This window comes from Lutra lutra, chromosome 1 (assembly GCF_902655055.1).
Source record: "Lutra lutra chromosome 1, mLutLut1.2, whole genome shotgun sequence".
Lineage (NCBI taxonomy): Eukaryota > Metazoa > Chordata > Mammalia > Carnivora > Mustelidae > Lutra > Lutra lutra.
Window position 1 is genome coordinate 32,984,512 of NC_062278.1, and position 19,926 is coordinate 33,004,437.

At 35.7% G+C, this 19,926-nt stretch overlaps 1 protein-coding gene and 1 pseudogene across 3 annotated transcripts in view; one reads left to right on the forward strand and one right to left on the reverse strand.

Moving 5' to 3' along the window:
* Positions 1-19,926, reverse strand: part of ROBO1 (roundabout guidance receptor 1) — a 1,187,644-nt gene that overhangs the window by 705,088 nt on the left and 462,630 nt on the right. The window lies entirely within an intron of this gene.
* Positions 8,076-19,926, forward strand: part of LOC125087668 (B-cell CLL/lymphoma 7 protein family member C-like) — a 45,003-nt pseudogene continuing 33,152 nt past the window's right edge.

The following is a 19,926-nucleotide window of genomic DNA, read 5'->3' on the forward strand; positions in this document are numbered from 1 at the left end:
AATAAAATCTTAAAAAAAAAAGAAATCATGCATGTTATTTTATATGCGCTTCCAAATTTTTAAGTCTAAAAAAATTTAAAATTAGCATTGTTACATATTGCTTGCTTGATATGATTTTGAAAATTAAGTAATTGAAACTATAAAGTGCTTGCTCATGAATATACTCATTTGAGGGTAAATATTTTACCTGAGGTAAAATAATATTTTTTTAATTGGAAGAAATTAAAGTGAGAAAACAAGAGATTTTATTTTTTGCATATTTACATGAATTCTTGCCAATTCAATGGAATCCATCTGTCAGTTTTAGGAAAGTTTAGAATTTTAAATAAAAGTGGCAAGGTGCTTTACAAATTAATTACTTCCTTCCAGAAGGCTTGTGCTTATACTTTTCTTCAAGCAAATCCTTTGTGCTAGGGAACACCCCTTATTTGTAATAACCTAAAATTCTAGGCCTAAAGGTAAATAACTATTTGTAGTTTTCCACCCACTGTAGAAACTTTATGCTTCAAGCTGCTATTCGCCCTCGGCATGCTTCATTAGTTCGCTTAAAACAATCGTATGCATTCCAACGAATGGAAACATCTAATAAATTTTCCAAAACTAAGGATTATTCCAGTGAGTGGAAACATATAATAAATGTTCTAAAAAAACAATAAAAAAGAAGGATTTTTTTCCTTTTATCTTCAAAAGCTGATAGCTGTTCTTTAATCATTTTAAATCAAGGCATATACTAAAGAAACTAAGAAATGGGCGATACTCGGCTCTGAAGCTCACCCTGGAAACAAACCTGCAAGACAAAAAGACTTCCAGCTTCATTAAACTAATATAACAGAATCCCAGGGTACAACTGTGATACTTTAGAACAGGTACATAAAATGCTATCTCTGTTGATTGTATAAGTTCTACCCACTCACCCACCAGCTACAATATTGTCTTACAAAGTTACATTCCACAATACTCCAGTCAGGAGATAAGTAAAATGGTTAATGAGAACAGATACACCACCCAGGGTTTATTTTTGTCCAGAGTAAAATGAAGGGGCCAGACAAAATTCCAGGAACTGAATGTCAGTACAGGAACTATATGCGCCATACCCAAGTCTGTGTAATTTAATCAACCTCTGCTCTCCTTTGCATACACAACTCTGCTTCCTTTGGAGTATTTCCACATTTACACTGCTCGTCACCTGATACGGGTCATGAAGTCAAAATAAAGTGATGGGAGTTGAGCATGGTATTCCCTCCAATTTACTCTTTGTTTTTGAGCACAATCCTGAAATAAGTGAAGATGCTTTACAATACTGAGCTATAGTACATATTCCTACTTAGTTCATGCTTCTTTTAAGAGCTGGCTATATAATGAGTACAATCTAAAACAATTGTCTCACTGCAGTGTAAAATAGCTCCCTAGTTCGCTCATTTGGGACTGTGTTATTTCATATTTTCTGGGTAGCGCTAGCCCCTGTGACCAAATTGTAATCAGTGGCGCCAAAGACTCAATTAAATTCCCCTTTAAACCCATTTGTCTGAATTGATAGAACAAACCAAATGCTATAGATTAAGAAGAAAACATTATTTTAAAACCAGTTATATTGGAAGAAGAGATACTAGAGTTTCCCTCTGTTCTTCAAGGTGTAATTTTTATCTACAACATTGTGCAATCTTGTGTAGTGGAAGTTACCATAATTTATCACAAAGAGAGAGAGAATATTTCATCCCTATCACCTGTTGCATTTAAGTTGGCATCACATGAAGGAATTCCAGGCAACTTGGGAAATGAGTATGGGCGATTACATGTGGCATTGAATTTAATTTGCAATTCTCTTTTTATACTAACTAAAGAGAAACTGTGAGCCCAATCATGAGGATGCTTTCCTTTACCCATAAATATGGAGACTATAATCCCTTTGCACTAAGTGTCAAAGAACTACCCAAGAAAGTTCATAGTTCAGTTTAACTCTGCAAGTTGGGAGCAGGGCAGGAAAGGAAAAATAAAGCTTCTCTCCTATGATCTGATGAGAACCACACAATGCTTCTAAAAGGATGGTGGACAAAGACTTCTTGATAGAACTCAGTTTTCATTTTTTACAATGTCTTATTTGTCTTAAATGAAACTTTAGTTGTAAAATCCATTTGATAATGTAAAGCATGATATGGATGCAAGGGGTTATTAGTTAATTAAAACAAAAGAAGCTAGAATCTGTAATCCAAATAACTTTTTTCTTTGATGACTATATTCTGTCCTAAAAGTGGGTTAATATTCAATAAGAAACTAACTGGTTAGTGACTGAATTGATTATGGATGACACTGTATTTAATTTAGAAGGGGTGATAAAGGTATGTGTGCATCATAGAAAACGGGCAAGAACCATGTAGCAATCCTGGGGCGCCTGGGTGGCTCAGTGGGTTAAAGCCTCTGCCTTCAGCTCAGGTCATGATCCCAGGGTCCTGGGATCAAGCCCAGCATTGGGCTCTCTGCTCAGGAGGGAGACTGTTTCCTCCCTTTCTCTCTGCCTGCCTCTCTGCCTACTTGTGATCTCTCTCTCTGTCAAATAAATAAATAAAATCTTTAAAGAAAATTAAAAAAAAAAAACCATGTAGCAATCCTACCTTTCATTAAATACACACACGAACACCCAGGAGGTTTCTTGATGTGTAGTTGACATACTATAAACTGTATATATTTGAAATGTATAATCTGATAAGTTTTGACATATGTATCCACCTGTTATGTGCTCACCATCATCAAGATAATGAACATTTTCATAACCTCCAAATGTTTCCGTGTGCTTCTTTGTATCCCTTTTTTTATCTCTTGTCCCTTCCCCTCCCAAGCAACCACCCATCTGCTTTGTGTTACATTAGATGGCAATTGTTAGAATTTTATGTAAATTATAGAATATATAATTATACATATATAATTAATTATTTTCCTAGCTTCTTTTTAAAACTAATATTTATTTATTTATTTTAAAGGGTGAAAGAGAGACAGAGACAGAGGTAGAGGGAGAGAGAAACCAAAGCAGACCCTGCTAAGCACGGAGCTGGACAAGCGGCTCCACACAGGACTCTATCTCATGCTCCGGAGATCATGACATGAGCCAAAACCAAGACTTGGATGCTTGACCGACTGCGCCACCCAGGCGCTCTCTTTCCTAGCCTCTTTTACTCATCATAATAATTTTGTGAAATTCATCTATAATTTTGTGTGTATGAAGATGTCATTCCTTTTAATCGCTGAGTACTATTCCATTGTTTAAATATACAGCATTCGATCCCTTCTTGTGTTGATATACGTCTGAAGTGTTTCCAGATTGGGATTTTTTTTTTTTAAGATTTTATTATTTATTTGACAGACGGAGATCACAAGCAGGCAGAGAAGCAGGCAGAGAGAGGAGGAAGCAGGCTCCCCGCTGAGCAGAGAGCCTGACGCGGGGCTCGATCCCAGGAGCCTGGGATCATGACCTGAGCTGACGGCAGAGGTTTTAACCCACTGAGCCACCCAGGTGCCCCACCAGATTGAGATTATTAAAATTAGAGCTGTTACAAACACCCAAACACATGTCTTTTTGTGGACATATGTTTTAGTTTCTGTTGGATAAGTACATACGTGTGGAATGACTGGACCCATGTAGTCGTGTATATCTCATTTTATTGTTTCAAAATTCAGAGGCTTCCAATGCATTCATTCCTTTTGATATATATATAATTTTGTGAGATGAAGATGATGTTATTGGAAGATCGTATGGAATCGTATGGATCGTATGGATCGTATGGAACTGAGAAGGGTTAAACTTGTCCCAAGTTTCAGCAGTAGTGAAAGAATAGTATAAAGAAACTGTCCTGTTAAGGTTGATATGAAAATAGCATGCTCGTGCCAATATTAGGGGAAAAAAAGGATTACGTACTACTACTTCATAGGAAATAGAAATAATTACTTTGTATGTTAAATTTTAAATCTATGAGATGAAGTTTGAGAAAATGGAAAACCCTAGGCTAGCAGCTGGAAGCCAGTGTTAAAATCAGAATCAGTTTTGCAGAGTATTTAATCTCCAAAAGGCTACTGAAACAGATATGCAGATGCTTAAAATTAGTAACAGGATATAAATCTGAGATAGTTTTTCTCAGAGGGATAAGCAAGTTGATACTGCATAGACTTTTTAAAATAGCAAAATACATAAACATAATACAAGATGTATTTGTAATGAGTTTACTCATTATTATTATTATTATTTTTTAGTTTCTTTTATCAATCCAGCCTTTTTAAACCCATGGTTTTTAAATGACTCTTTCATGACAGTTGTAAAAATTCTGTTACGCCTTCTTGGCAGAATGTGGTGTTGGGAGGGGAAGAGTATAGGTAATAATAAACAAAATAAATAAAACTGACCTTAAAATTCAGAAGCTCAGATTTCAATCTGGCAAGCCACATTTTTTGAGCTCTTTCCTTCTCAAGACATCAATATACAGTATCCTTTCATTCCCAGGATAATCGCAGCATTCAGTGACTTACTTTGTCTATGTGATAAGGTAGTTTTGAAATTCTTGAAACAGGTCCCCAGAAGGGATGGAAAAATTGGTTAAATAGTGAAGCAATTTTCATTTACTAGAATCAATTAAATGGTAAAATGGAACCTTTACTGCAAATATCATTTTCAATTACTTACAACACCCCATAAAAATGTAAAAGGAATATTTGCACATTTGCCTGTACTGCTGGGACACATAGCTCAATATTTATTATGAAAGATTATTCAACGTAAATATATCACATGGGTTCAGTCAGTTTTTTTTTTTTCCCCTCTGATGGAGAAATGTATAGAAAACAAAAACTGGGAAGAGTTTTGCAAAGCAAAGGAAAGAGAATCGTTATTCCCCTAGTTCCTAATTCTTCAGGAAAAGGAGAGAGTGGGGTCAGGGAAGCTCGGAATTTGAAGAAGGGCTTGCAAAAGTCATTCCCCTGCCTCCCCAAGACATTTCCTGCTGGAGAGATGGGAAGCATCGATCAGCCAGTGTTATCTGAGCCAATCTGTTTACCTCGGATTGTAAATCACCTCAGTGTATCTGAGCTCTGGACCCCTCTGAGATGTCCAGATCAACCTATAGACATTATCCATTTACAGGCTTTTTTTTTTTTCCCAAGTGAAATAGAAACCCTATGCATTTTGGGGAAAAAAATGTGTTTACACAACCAAATGATTTCACATCTGGTGAAATTCAAGCTGCCATTCTGTAAAAACAACTCCAAAGTATACTGCTCAGAAAATAGTGCAATAACTTTTAAAATATCACTGGAATATACACTGAAACAAACTCTACATTTCAGATTTTAATGGGTGATCTAATTTCTTAACACTGCTTTTAATTTATTTCTCTGATAAATCCAAAATTGTTAGAATTATTTTTTACTAGGTAAAATCACAGAATTACTGTAAAATAATCTATTAAATGTTATGGTTCTTATATTTTTTGATAATCCTTTCAATGATGTATTCACAAAGGAAGGGGATCTGTTGATAATATGTCAGGTGGAGAGCTGGGAAGCCAGTGAACAGTAGAAATAAAATAGATTTGTTTGCTGGTTTGGGTTAATTGCATTAGGAAAAATCCATTTAGTGAATTGATCCACTTTGGAAGTAATGTCTATGTTGATCTGAATAACATCACAGTAACAAAAAACAGAAAAAAAAATAGAAACTTTGTTATGTAACCCATGTTCAGATGTACTAGAAACAAACACAGTCTTATATTTGAAAGCAATAAGCCTGATTTAAGTTAACTTTTTAAAATCCTCCTAATAACAATGAGTGTCATTTTTATAGGTACAATATTTCTAGAATCTGTGCCTAATTTTACACCTACAAATTCCCACAAGCTTACAGCTACATGGAGGACACCATCTCTGTATCCGGTTACAAGATCAACAAATGTTCTATCTCCTTAAACATATTACATTATTTTATTATAAGTAATTGTAACAAGGTTTTTTTTTCACTGAAAAATGCATGCACTAATTAATTGGTAATGTAGAAAATGCATAATTTTGGTTTGCAGTATAAGGAGTACAGTTATAGGAAAAATTAAATCCAAAGGATAAATAAAACCAACACATCAAATCACTCCACACTCTGAAGAATTTAGGTTAGAAACTACAGCTGGGACAAAAATGAAATTATTTAGACATGGAAAACCTGCACATTTATTTGTGTTGAAAACATAAAATTCTCCACCTGCAAGCTCAAATTTAATTTTCAGGATGAATCACCAAAGGCAAGCACTGACTGCATTTGTTTCATTCATTCATTCATTCATTCATTCAATAAATGTTTGTCTATTCTGTGCCCAGTGCTGTGGGAGTTAGTATGAAAATGACAGTGAGGAAAATGAAGTTCCTTTGCTAATGGAGAGAAACAGACCCTAGGACGATAAACTATTAGCATACTTGTCATCTGGTGAAAGTTTTATGAAAAGGAAGAAAGTAGGATCAGGCAAGGGACTGAAGTGGTATTTTATATACTCTGGTTTGAGAAGTTTCCTCTGATGACATGAGATGTGAATGGAGCCCAGAACGCAGGGAGAAGGTAAGCATTGAATTTGCCCCTGAATCTCTTACTTGGCATTTGGGATTGATCCTTTGTGAGATTAAACTGCAAACTGATAAGAAGGCAAATCAACAAAATGACATTTCATAGTCAGTCGATGTGATCTTGAATTTTTCACTAGGACTGCTGTGTAACACCCAGATCCTCTATCAACCCTAACATGGAAGCGGAACTGGAAAACATTCAAGGTTAGCTGTTAGTACTGCATTTAGAGAACACATTTGAAATCCGAAGAGATATTTTTAGGAGATATTTCCTGATGGATAAGCAGCTAAAACATGTCCATGGGGGGGAGGGGAGGCCGGCGTTGGAGGGGCACTGTCCCAACTCTAAGCTGGAGATTCCATGCTTAAAAACAAACAAACAAACAAACAAACAACACAAAACAAAACAACCATAATATTATTAGGTAATTATAATAATATTATTAATATAATGATCTAGAAGTGGTCTAGAAGAGTGGTCTAGAAGACTACCTGGAAGTCTGTGAGAGGGAACACCCAGACCCGCTTAGGTTTGTTAAGGGTCATTGGCTTGTGGAGCAGCAAGCCAAAGGGGGTAACACAGAGCAAAAGTGACAATAATGAACTTAAATCTAAGTCACACTCCAAACATATGAAATATATTTTTAATTAAGCAACTTGTATAAGGAAAAGGCCTCAAGTTGTGGCTGTCTGTATTGGACAAAGATAATTTTAAAATGTTAGATGAGATTGTAAAATAGGACTCTCTTTTACGTAGTTATTAGAAGATATTTTGAATGAGCATCTCTCTCCAAATAATCAGGAACATTTAATGAAACTTATTGTACCTAGGAAATTGCTCAAATATATTCTTTTGGCCATGCATAATGGGCACAACACAATAGTGCATATAAAATAAAGTATATATACTTTATGTATATGAGAGCATACATAAAATAATAGTATATATGAAGTGGGGACAAATTGCAAATATGAAATTCAGGTACAACCCTGAATCATATCTAAACAGATAGGAATTTAAATTTTGCTCCTTTGAAACACATCTAGCTGTTGTCCTACTTGCTTAATTTTTGTACATAACTGTCTAATTAAGCATTCACAATCTAATAAGGTGCACACCAGGACCCAAACAGAACTCCTCTTAGCCCCTGAAGGGTAAAGGTTTTGTATCACTTCCAGATTTTCAATTAGATCCTAATTACAACATGCCTCATTTACAGCTACAGGAATCCCGATCCTGTCAACACTACTGGACCATAACATGTCTGTCTTAATTAGATCTGATTAGTTCTGGGCCCGGCTTGCATTATGTACCCCAACTCCGTTAAGGCCGCTCATCTGTTTGGCAGCTGCTGGTATGGAAGAACCTTATTCATCATGCTGCAAGAAAGTGTGTCCCTTCACCTTCCTCTCCCGGGATCCTGGGCCTTTTGATGTTCCATAGTTCCATAGGATCAGCCAAATAACGCACCTCACTTATCACTGGCGGTATGGCGAAGCTGGGACCGGAAGCCTCAGTTGCTCACGGGGCTACTACTGGAAACACTATAAGCTTGTCTTGCTCTCCCAGTCAACGTAATTTTATACAACTAGTTCAAGTTTTAAGTTTTTCAGAGATTGATTTATTCATGCCATGTATTCTGTTAAGTTTGTATTACAAGTAAGACTTATGAAATAATCATTGTCATCTATGTTCCGAAATCCATTTTCAAACGTAACTAACATGTGTTATCAATGGTATTGGTATGAAAAAAAAGAAGAATTTATACTCTTGACCAGAGTGTGTGGTGACAGCCATTGGGGTTTTTTTCTCTTTGGTATTTTTAATTTGTTTCCAGAAGCCACTAGATGAAAATGTCTGTATTGATTTTTTTTTTTTTTTTGATACACCAAGCTTGTTTCATGACTAACGGCTCACAGCTATCAGGACGTCCTCATTTACTCTGCTTTGTATCTGGGCAACATTTTGATAATGATTGAATTAATACTGGGCATTGACATCTTTATCTATTGTTAAAATGATTTCTCATTTAGTTGTGAGTAATAGCTGAGGGATATCAGATTTACTTGTCTTTAGTAATAATAATAATAATACTAACACATAATGTGGACTTGAACTATGCTAGATTCAGTTTAAGTGTTTTTACCCATTTAGTTTAATCCCAATAGCAACTCTATTAGGTGTATGTATGTGTGTATATATATATGTGTGTGTGTATATATATATATATATATAGAGAGAGAGAGAGAGAGAGAGAGCATAATTTCAATATAAAATGAGCTAATAAAATAGAATTTATGATTAAATTAGTTGCTCAAACACCCAGTTATGAAATAGCAGAGATAGGATTTGAAACTCTTTCTACCACAATGAGCTGGCCTTATTCATGCAAGATTTGTTTAGCTTGGATCTCAGAATTCTAAGGATAGAAAAATGATTTTTCTCACTTATATTAGGATTAACTTGTTTAATAGAGAGTGTAAGTACATCGCTGGCCTCGTTTTATACCTACCACCTCCTTGCTCATTAAGCTTTTATCAGCCTTTTTTGATTTCTAACACATATCAAGTTCATGTCAACCCCAGAACTGTGGCCCTAGCTGTTCCCGCTACATGCAGAGCTAGAACCCCGAATATTTATAGGGTGCTCTTCTCTGTTACCTCTTATCACCAATCCCAGTTTACATCTTACTTCTTCAGAAAGACTTTCTCTAACCTCCTTGCCCAAAATAACATCTCCCCAGCCATTAATCTCACATTTTTCTCTACATTTTTCTCTTCACCATAGTTAATACTATCTCTAATTATCCTCTTTATTCCTTTTATGGAATCTGATAAGGCCCATGGAAGCAAAGAGTTATTGATTTTGTTCATGGTTGTATCCTCTGAACTTAGGCTCAATCAACACTTGGTATATGCAGAATCAGATGAAACATTAAAGGCTGACAATATTATCCAAGAGGAAATCTGAAGAATTGTAACCAAGAAGTCATTTATCCAGACTCAAAGAATACATACCATAAGGTTGGCTTATTCACTGAACACCAGTAACCTCACAATGAGGAAAAGTAGTGAGCAGGTCTCTAACTTTTCTGCTTTATTTTTGAGGTGTAGTCCCCAGCTAGCAACCCAAGCTGGGAATATGGTTTCTAGTCTCATTTCTCTGAGTCTGGGACCTAGCCTGGAAAAATTTCTCAGTATACCAACTTATTTACCGCAAGTACATAACTTATTTCTATACCCCAGCTCCCCAGTGCCCCCCCACCCCAACCTTCCACCAACCCCCCTTAATGGCATATTTAAGTACACTCCTGAGCATCAACACCAGATTAGGACCTAGATATTTTTGCTTCTCATTTTGATGATGACTGGTAATCAGACTGCCCAAATTTCACATACTCCTTATTCTTCCTCCCCTACCTGATATTTAGTTATTCCTAGACTTCAGGACTCCATGGTTGATCCAGATCCACTGGCCTTTATATAAACTATCTCAGTAGATAACTTCTCCCAATCATGCATATTTAGAAACTATCCATGAATGTCTCCAAATCCCTATATTACTATATACTGACTAATTGAACATAATAATGATTTTTTTAAAAAATCCCCATGTCCATCCCAAACTCATCCTCTTAACATCAGATCCACTTATGAAATCCCCACTCATTTTCACAAAGAAAAATTAAATTTCAAACATAATTTTGTCCCCCCAGACCTTTACTGATATCCTTCTCCATAATCCCAGAACTGCCAAGCCTAACGTAGGAAAGATTAGCCTATGTCCTATAAACTCTATTTCCAAAACATCTCTCAAATTCAACCACTGCTTACTATTTCCATTCATACAACCAGGGTTTGAATAATCATTATTGCCCATTTGGACTAATAGACCAATCTTCCCTATATTCTCCTCTCAAATCAATTGTGATCTTTAGAATAAGGTTTTCCCTAACCTTTATATTTAGATGTAGACCCATTTAAAATTTCATTTCTCTGATTTACTTATTTCAATGAAACAATCCCCACCAGGAATTATGTATTTTATTTATTAGTTTATTGTATATATTCCCAATGGGATATGAGTTCCTTGAGGTCAATTCCAGTGCTCAGAGCAGCTACTGACCAATAACAATTGTTCAAATATTGTTTGCTGAATAAATAAATATAATAAATAAATAAATATAAATGAAAGATAGTATACTCAATATTGTAACTCTTCTTCAAAGCTCAATCTACTTCATGTAAATAGACCTATACCAATGACATTCAGGCCAAACCATCAATCATCCTTTGTGCATGTTCAGGCCTTTCTGAAATTGGAATAGGAGTAATTTAGATTCACGTTGAAACAGTGATAGCACAACCTGTCCCCAGCTTCACCACATACATATTTGTAAAAGTGTATCCATGAATTCATTCATTCATTCATTCATTCATTAACATTCATTTTTAACTGCACTAACTGGAATCTAAAAAAAAAAGAAAATGAAAAAAGAATCACACAGAATACCCACCCTTAAGTATCACAAAAATTTGAGCATGATCATCTTTATTTAATTTCAGCAGATTTCATATGACATACATACATACACAATAAAGATAAAAGAAAAGCCACTCAACAAGACCAAAGTTGTCATTTATATCCCCAAGAATACTGTTTAATTTTCAAAATAAAATGGATCATGAAAAATGTTTGTGTATTCCAAATGCAGTAGTTGAAAAAATGTCATATAATTAAAGTGTTAATAATATTCCAAGGAGATTAAAAAATACTGGCAGAAAATAAACTCTACATACTGTTTATGCCTTTTCATTAAACAATCTGACAAGGGCCCAGACTTAAAAGCACCATTCTAGTTCACAAACTTTATCCCTACTTTTAGTGTGCAACCTTTCTTGCAATTAAGGCCAATGGATTGTCTGCAGAAAAGGGATTTACTGTATGAGGCCAAGAAAATTGTATTCTTTCTTTTAGTGCTTTTGGGAGCTTTCTTCCAAGACTTTATAAATCCCTTTCTACGTAGTTCAAATAGAAAAGACTGCCAGATTCTAGTATTTCTTAATGTCTGATCTCCCATAAACAGAATGACTGCATATGGTTAATCTTTCTAAGATTGTATGTTATATGCAGAGAGATAGCAAGAATCCTATGGTCATTATATAGATGAAACAACCCTCTCTTAGCCCCATTTCACTAAATTCTGACAACCCAATTCATACATAGGTGGGAAATAGGCCCTTGAGAAAACTCCTTCCACATGTTGCCAGGTTACTAACCAGTTAGTGAAAACTAGATAAATAAGAAAGAAAAAATGGTTTCGCTGTGTAGTGTGTGCAGTATGCATTTTTGAGTCCTATAGCTGCTATTTAAAGTTATTCAGGAAACTAGACCCTTGAAGACAAGAAATAAAGATCCATGAAAGAAGATGTAAGGCTACAGAAGTGTGTTACCTTCGGCAGCTTAAATTCACAGACATTGTGTGTAAAGGTCTTAATTCCTTTTGTCTCTACCTAAAATTAGAATAAGATACAGCCCAAACCTCAGGTTTTAGGCTGATGCCATAGACAGCTAAGAAGCTTTGGTATTTTGTGTACATTTAAATTTGTGGGTTGCCTTTCTATGACTTCCTGATCCTACAAAGTCTCATCCTCTCCCATAAAAGCTTAAAGTGGAGGTCATATTATCTATACTTGGATTGGTGTGTGTGTGTGTGTGTGTGTGTGTGTTTCTCTTAAGATGTACATTTTCTATTTTTATTTTGAATTGGGATGATGGGCTTTCAGTGAGGAAAAAAACTGATACAGGCTTCTGAAGATTCTGCTTATTTATTCCAAAAAATACTAATTGTGCAACATGAGTCACTAATTGTGATAAAGAAGAGTGCAGTCATACATTCTTCTTTGCACACACATAGAGCAGAAAACACAGAGAAAATCCCAGACCTCACAGAGCTTACATTTTAGTGGAGGCAACAGTCTGGTAATAAGACAAACAAGAAAATGTATTGTAGGTTAGATAGTGACGAATGTTACGGAGAAAAGTCAAATTCAACCAGGCAGAAGAATAGGAAATAACAAGGTTGGCAAATACAATTTTAGAGAGGATGGCTAAGGATGTCCTGACTGAGAAGGTGTCTTTGAATAAAGATGAGAACAGAGAGGTAATAAGGGACAGATCATAGAGGACCGTATGGGTCGCCGTACAGATTTTATTATTTAATCAGAGAAAAAGGAAGGCTATGGTGGTTTTGAACAGAATAACGACATGAAATGACAACATTTGAGAAAGAGATGCCAGACTATATTGAAAAATATATTAAAAGAAAGGATGGAAGCAGGAGACCCGTTTGGTAGTGGGAATAAACCAGGTTAAGAGATTATGGTGACCCCAATCAGAATAGCAGTTACATTGAAGGTGAAAATGATCCCAATCTGGGTAAGTTTTGAAAGTTGAGCAGATGGAATTTGCTGACAGATAGGATGTATAGCATGAGAAAAAGGGAAGGAAGGGAGAGAAGAGGAAGAGAGTAAACAAGGCTGGCTCTGATTTTTTGCCTCAGTGGCATAGAGAATGGCATTTCAGGTTCTGAGATAGAGAAGTTAAAAGAAACTCAATTTGGAATACGTTAGACCTTAAAATCAACCTCCAAGTGCAGGGGTGAAGTGGATGGTTAGATATAGAAGTCTGAAGGTCTGAGAAGATGTTCAGGATGGAGATACACTTTTGTCAAATACAATGATTGTATTTATAATTCTGAGTCTGGATAAGATTTTTTTAAAGAGTGATGATAGAGTGAGAAAAGAACCATGGAATGAGTCTGAAGGACTCGAAATTTTAAAGGCTTGGGGGCGGGGGGTGGGGGTGGGAAGAAGAGTTAACAAAGACAGAAAAAGTTGTGAAAGACGGTGGAGGAAAACCAGAAGGCAAGTGAAGGAAGTGTTTAAAAGGAACAGTCATCAACTATTTCAAAGAAGATGATGACTGAGAAAAGCTTTACATTAAATCTAAGATGAGATTTGATTTAGCAATAGTGAGATTTTTGGTGTTCCTGATGGGAGCAAATGTGTTAAAGTGGTATGGTGAAAAGTCTGGTTGGAATATGGGTTCCAGAAAGAATGAAAATACAGAATCTGGAAACAATTGTACACCACTCTTTCAAGGAGTTTGGCTGAAAATGACAATGGTTAGAGTGAGATGTGGGAACGAAACAAGGTTTTCTTGTTTGTTTAAGATAGGGGGAAAAACAGTATATGGGAAGCATGTTTTCATATTAAGATGTTTGAGAAGAAAATTTTGATGATGCAGGCGATAGAGTGGGAAAACTGTCGGAGTCCTCCCAGAGAGGAAAGGGGATCTGGTGAGAAAGTGAGGAACATGGAAAATCCATCCTGGGTAATGGGAGAGACAAATTTGTTAAAGTGTATCCACTTATTCATCGCTCATTTATTTCACATGCTTTTTTGTAACTGTGCTAACAGGCATTTATTTTAAAAAAAGGAAGAAAGGGGCACCTGGGTGGCTCAGTGGGTTAAGCCTCTGCCTTCGGCTCAGGTCATGATCTCAGGGTCCTGGAATCGAGCCCCCGCATTGGGCTCTCTGCTCAGCAGGGAGCCTGCTTCCTCCTCTCTCTGCCTGCCTCTCTGCCTACTTGTGATCTCTCTCTCTCTCTCTCTCTGTCAAAAAAAAAAAAAAAAAAAAAAAGGAAGAAAGAAGAATCACACAGAATAGCCACCCTTAAGTATTCTATAATCTTTTGAGTGTGATCTTCCTTTTTTTAATTTCACATTAACATCAAGATACATGCATATACACAAAAATATATAATACAGATGGAAAAAAAATCATTCAGTAAGACCAAAGTTGGCATTTATATTCCTCAAACTGAGAGTGTATGCAGGCCATAAGGACAAGATTTTACCACCTTGACTGAACTGTATAAAAAATACACCCTGGTCTTTCCCTTATTTGTGTCCATGATTAATGGTGGATGGGACTTGTGTTTCCTGTCCTCATTTAACTAAGTTTGAGTGGGGTTCCACCATTTCCAAGAAACACTGTTCTAATGTCTTATTCAGTTAATTCCTAATGAGTTGACATATCTAATCAAATTACAAATCTCATAATAAGTAGTTAACTTCTGGCATGATGAGTTTTGCAATAAAATCCTCATTCATAAATATGAATATATTTGCATATGTATGTATTTTTTTTCCTACCCTGCTAGTAACGTGTATTATTGTTTTATTACACATGCACCTCCCCACACATGTAGTCATAAGGCTCCTTCCTAATTTAAGGGAATCTTTTTGACTGATTTTCTTTGTAAAATACTAAGCCAGGGAGCCACATATGGGAACCACATACATATTTTAAATTTTTCTAGCAGCCATGTTTTAAAGAGAAAAAAAGATGGTGAATTTAATTTTAATGATATACATACACACAGAATATTATCATTTCAACATAAAATCAATATAAAATGGTTAATGGAGTATTTTCCGTTTTTGAAAACCAGCGTGCATTTACGTGCACTGCAGTTCTGAAATGGCTCAGCAGACTCAGGGAACTGGTGGTACCACATGGCAAGGCCGGGTTGGAACTAACACATGGCTTCCTTCTCCTCTGCTCAACAATATTGATCAACGTATCTTCCAAATGGAAATAAAGGAAAGAGCTGTGCTGAAAATAGCTTTGGAATACATCTGAAAATCTTAATTATTCAACTGAAAATACAGGCTTAGCAGAATATCTGGGCTGAATGGTAGGGTCCACATTTACTAAGTCATGTGTGATACTGCTGAGAAATACTTGAATATAATTAATGAATTAAAAGTTTAAGGGCTTAAGGGCAGAAGAAATCTTCCCCTAATATTCATTTTTATTTAGAAACAAAGGAAAACTGGGTGTCTGGGTGGCTCAGTGGGTTAAACCCTCTCTGCCTTTGGCTCAGATCATGATCTCAGGGTCCTGGGATCCAGCCCCGCATCGGGCTCTCTGCTCAGCTAGGAGCCTGCTTCCCCCTCTCTCTCTGCCTGCCTCTCTGCCTACTTGTGCTCTCTCTCTCTGTCAAATAAATAAATAAAATCTTAAAAAAAAAAGAAATAAAGGAAAACTGTGCCTAAGAGTGGGTAGGGATATAGATGCAGCAATGGTGCTGCTTCTTTATAAGAAAATATTAAAAACCACTTAATGCCTTAAAGTGCTAAAGTTCTAATATTAAAAGCTGAGATTTCCTTTTACTGTTATCATAATTACAGCAGACATGAAATTCAGAGTATAGTCAAAAGAAAACCAGATGCCCACCCTAAATTTTTGTCTGTAAGTATTTACATAAAGGATTAATAAGAATTTTCACTGATTAAATTCTTAGGTTTGCTAAGTGCTCTCCAGAAGTAGTTTTAATCCTTCCAGCAACTCCATGAGGTAGCTATTGGTATCCTTTGTGCCTAGGACAAACTGAGTCTCAGAGATGTTAAATGACTTGTTCAAAGTCAAGAGCTGGTAAAGTCAAAGATATGTAGTCAAAGTCAAGATATGTAACCAAAGTAGACCCTTAATATATGTTCTGATCTTGGAATAGCTCATCAATTTCATGGAGAGACACATGTACTATTCTAAGGGATATATTCATATGTACTGAATATAAATATTTATTTTTAAAATTCTTATTTGTTTCATTACCATCTGTCACCATACATAGTGACAGCTTTTTTCCTTGTGATGATGTGATTTTTGAAGATCTCCTCTTTCAGCAACTTTCAAATATATAATAATTATTAACCATTGTCACCATGCTACCCATTATATCTCTATGACTTCTTTATTTTATAAGTAAATTTATTTAATAAATAAGTAAATGTATTTTATAGTAATTATATTTTTATTATCAAGTAAATATATTTACATTATATATTGTACTGTAATATGTTGTTATATATAAATATATTATACATTTTATAAAAAGTAAATTTATTTTATAAATAAGTAAATTTTTATAAGTAAATACTTATTTTAAATAAATTAAATAAATATTTATTTGTAAATATTTCCTTATAAATTTGTCCCATATGACTTCCTTCACTTAATATTAAAGGTACTTTTCTTATCTCAGATTCATTTAAACTTTCCTTACCTCCTCTGTGAGTTTAAGACAGAAACAATGACTTAAGCTTCTAATATAGACTTAACCAGAGTAGAACCTTCTATTATTTTATTATTAACCTATTAACCTATTATTAATATTATTTTAGAACCTATATTATTTTATACACATTGTATTAAATTATATTATTATATTATATAAATAAGACTACACTTAATATTGATGCTTTCGTACCTGCTTCTATTTAACCTTTTTTTTTTTAAAGATTTTATTTATTTATTTGACAGACAGAGATCACAAGTAGGCAGAGAGGCAGGCAGAGAGAGAGGAGGAAGCAGGCTCCCCGCTGAGCAGAGAGCCCGACGCAGGGCTCGATCCCAGGAACCTGGGATCATGACCTGAGCCGAAGGCAGAGGCTTCAACCCACTGAGCCACCCAGGCGCCCCTATTTAACCTTTTTAAAGTAACAGAGCAAGATCCTCATTACCGTTCCTACTTTACAGATGAGGACACAGACGTACGACGACTACTGCTTATAGCAGGAAACTAAGATTTTACCATTTTTTTCTTGGTTACATATCTGTGTTCTTTTTATGACCTCAGTACCCTAGGTGGAAGAAAGTTTTAAATTTAAGACATAAAAGGAAATGTATGTAATGGAGGGAAAGGACAGGCAATGTACTATTTCGTTTTCTAAAAAAAAATGAAAATGATATTTTTAATCTTCTTCGAGATCATAATAGCACGCTTCCAAAAATATAAAAGTAGATATGTGGTACAGTTCTTTTTTTTTTTTTTTAAATTTTAGGTGTTTTAAAAATTATAATACCCTGGACTATAAAGTATAAACAACGTATTCTTAAAATTAAAAAAAAAAAAGAACTTGTTTACTCTAGCATAACAATAACAGGGGTTCACACAAATTCTTTCATCGAATGAATGAATTATTTATCAAATATTTTTGAAGTCTGTTATGTGTCGGACACTTTTCTAGGTACCGGAGACATGACAGATATCACAAAATAAAGTACTACCCCTAAAGGACTCGTGTTCTGTAGACAAGACACAATACGATTTTGAAGACTGTCAGCTTTGTGCAAAGTTGTGCACATGACCATCCTTATAAAATTTAAGCTCCATTATTTAAGTTGCTTATATCTGCTACCGCACAGATATTTGGGTTTTCAAAGCTAAGAACTGAAATTCTCTGTGTAAAAACTATTACGGGAATTAAGGTTGATCAAATGTTGATTAAGCTACACTTAAGGACTGCTCTCCTATCAAATAGGTGACTACTTGTTAACTTTTAGCCTCCAAAACAGGAATGTTTAGAAGCTTTCATTTTGCCACTTGCAAATGCAGAATAAGTAATGCCCATTTCCATCCTTCTGTTACAGGTCAATTCGTAAGGTTAACTGAAGTGAGAACAGAATAAATACAGCCTTTCTTTTTTTTCTTTTTATTCTTCTTTCTTCTTTTCAGGTCTGAAGTGACTAAAAATGGTTAAATATTACTAATATTTTGCTAGAAGGGTATTTATTTTGGATTTTATCCAAATCCAGTTCTTCCTATGAGTTTAGATTCTCTTCTAAATAGCGAGATGATCTGTAATAATTGTAGCTAATATGTACTGAACACTTACTCTGTACCAGACAGTATTCCAAGTATTTTACACATACTATCTTTTGTGTTCCCATTGAATTTCTATTTGTGTGTGTGATAGACCAGTCTTTTACTTAGAGAATTGTTTTGCTTATATGTGCAACCAGACACCATAATTTGTATACCATTGTATCATGCAATGGGCACTCAAGACACATGGGTTCCTTTTCTCTTCACTCCTTTCCTCAAAGTTGGAGACTGCAGTTCAGCAAGAACTTCAAGAGGAGGAGGTCTGAGGTTTCCTCCTTTGAAAGCAAAACGCTGTTATTAGAGCCTAGACTGGTATGAACCCCACGGTAAGCAAGTTTGGAGACAAGGAAAATTCTATTTCAGCTTGAACTGTAATTTTGTTTCCTCAAGTAGTACAGCTTCCTGGTTTTTTTTCAAAAGATTTTATTTATTTATATGTCAGAGAGAGAGAGAGAGAGAGATCACAAGTAGGCAGAGAGAGAGAGGAGGGGAAGCAGGCTCCCTGCTGAGCAGAGAGCCAGATGGGGGCTCGATCCCAGGACCCTGATCATGACCTGAGCCGAAGGCAGAGGCTTAACCCACTGAGCCGCACAGGTGCCCCAGCTTCCCGTTTTTTATGTGGCTCAAAGCAGAGAAAGAAGGGCTGAGTATTCGGGGATGCTCTCCTTAACAGGCAAGGGTCATATGCATAAGTAAATGCAAACCAAACCCACAGGTGGCCATAGTCTGGTATAGTGACTATATATATCATTAGTCATTCTGATTAGCTTAGGTTCATGGTTTCAAACTTCAGGAGACAACAGAATCATCTGATTTTTGAGTCCAATCTCCAGAGTTTTAGATTCAGTATGATGGGTTTGGGGCCCAAGTATTTGCATTATTAAAAAGTTCCAAGATGCTACTACTCCTGCTGGTCCAGGAACCACAATCTGAGAACCACTGATTTAGAAAATGTGCATCAAATTTGGATTAATAGCTGTTGGGGCTGTGGTTTACTTGAACAAAATATGCTATCAATCTAACTTAACCCAGGTACTCAGGCATTTCTGCTTAGACCCCATGAATACAAAGTATTTTATGAGGGACTAGGGAAAAGCAAATGACATGGACATAGTCCTCTTCCTGAAAAAATCCCTCAGATTAAAGAAGGCCAGAAATCTCTTGTTGAGAATTAGATGGGGGAATAAACATAACCCAAACTGGAAACTAACAAGTAAAAAGTGGCTTGTTAAAATCCCATGAATATGCTGAGCTCTTTGGAGGCATACGTGACAGACAACGAGCCCACTCCGGGAGGTCCAGGAATATGTCAAGAACGACAGGATGCTGGAAATGAATCTTAAGGAATTGTAGGATAAGAAAGCATCACATAGACTAGAAAAAAGGCCATGTGCTGAAACACCATTGCTGACAAATGCCCACATTTGCTAGCAAAGAAAATTAGGTCCGAGATTATAAATGGGATCATCAGAAAAGCTATTCCCCTCACTAAAAAATACAGCTCCAAGTGTATTCCCTATTTACTGACAGCGGGATAGTAATAGTGACCATTAGCCCTATATGGGTCCATTTGCCTGTCAGATTTTTCCCAGCACTGTGTATC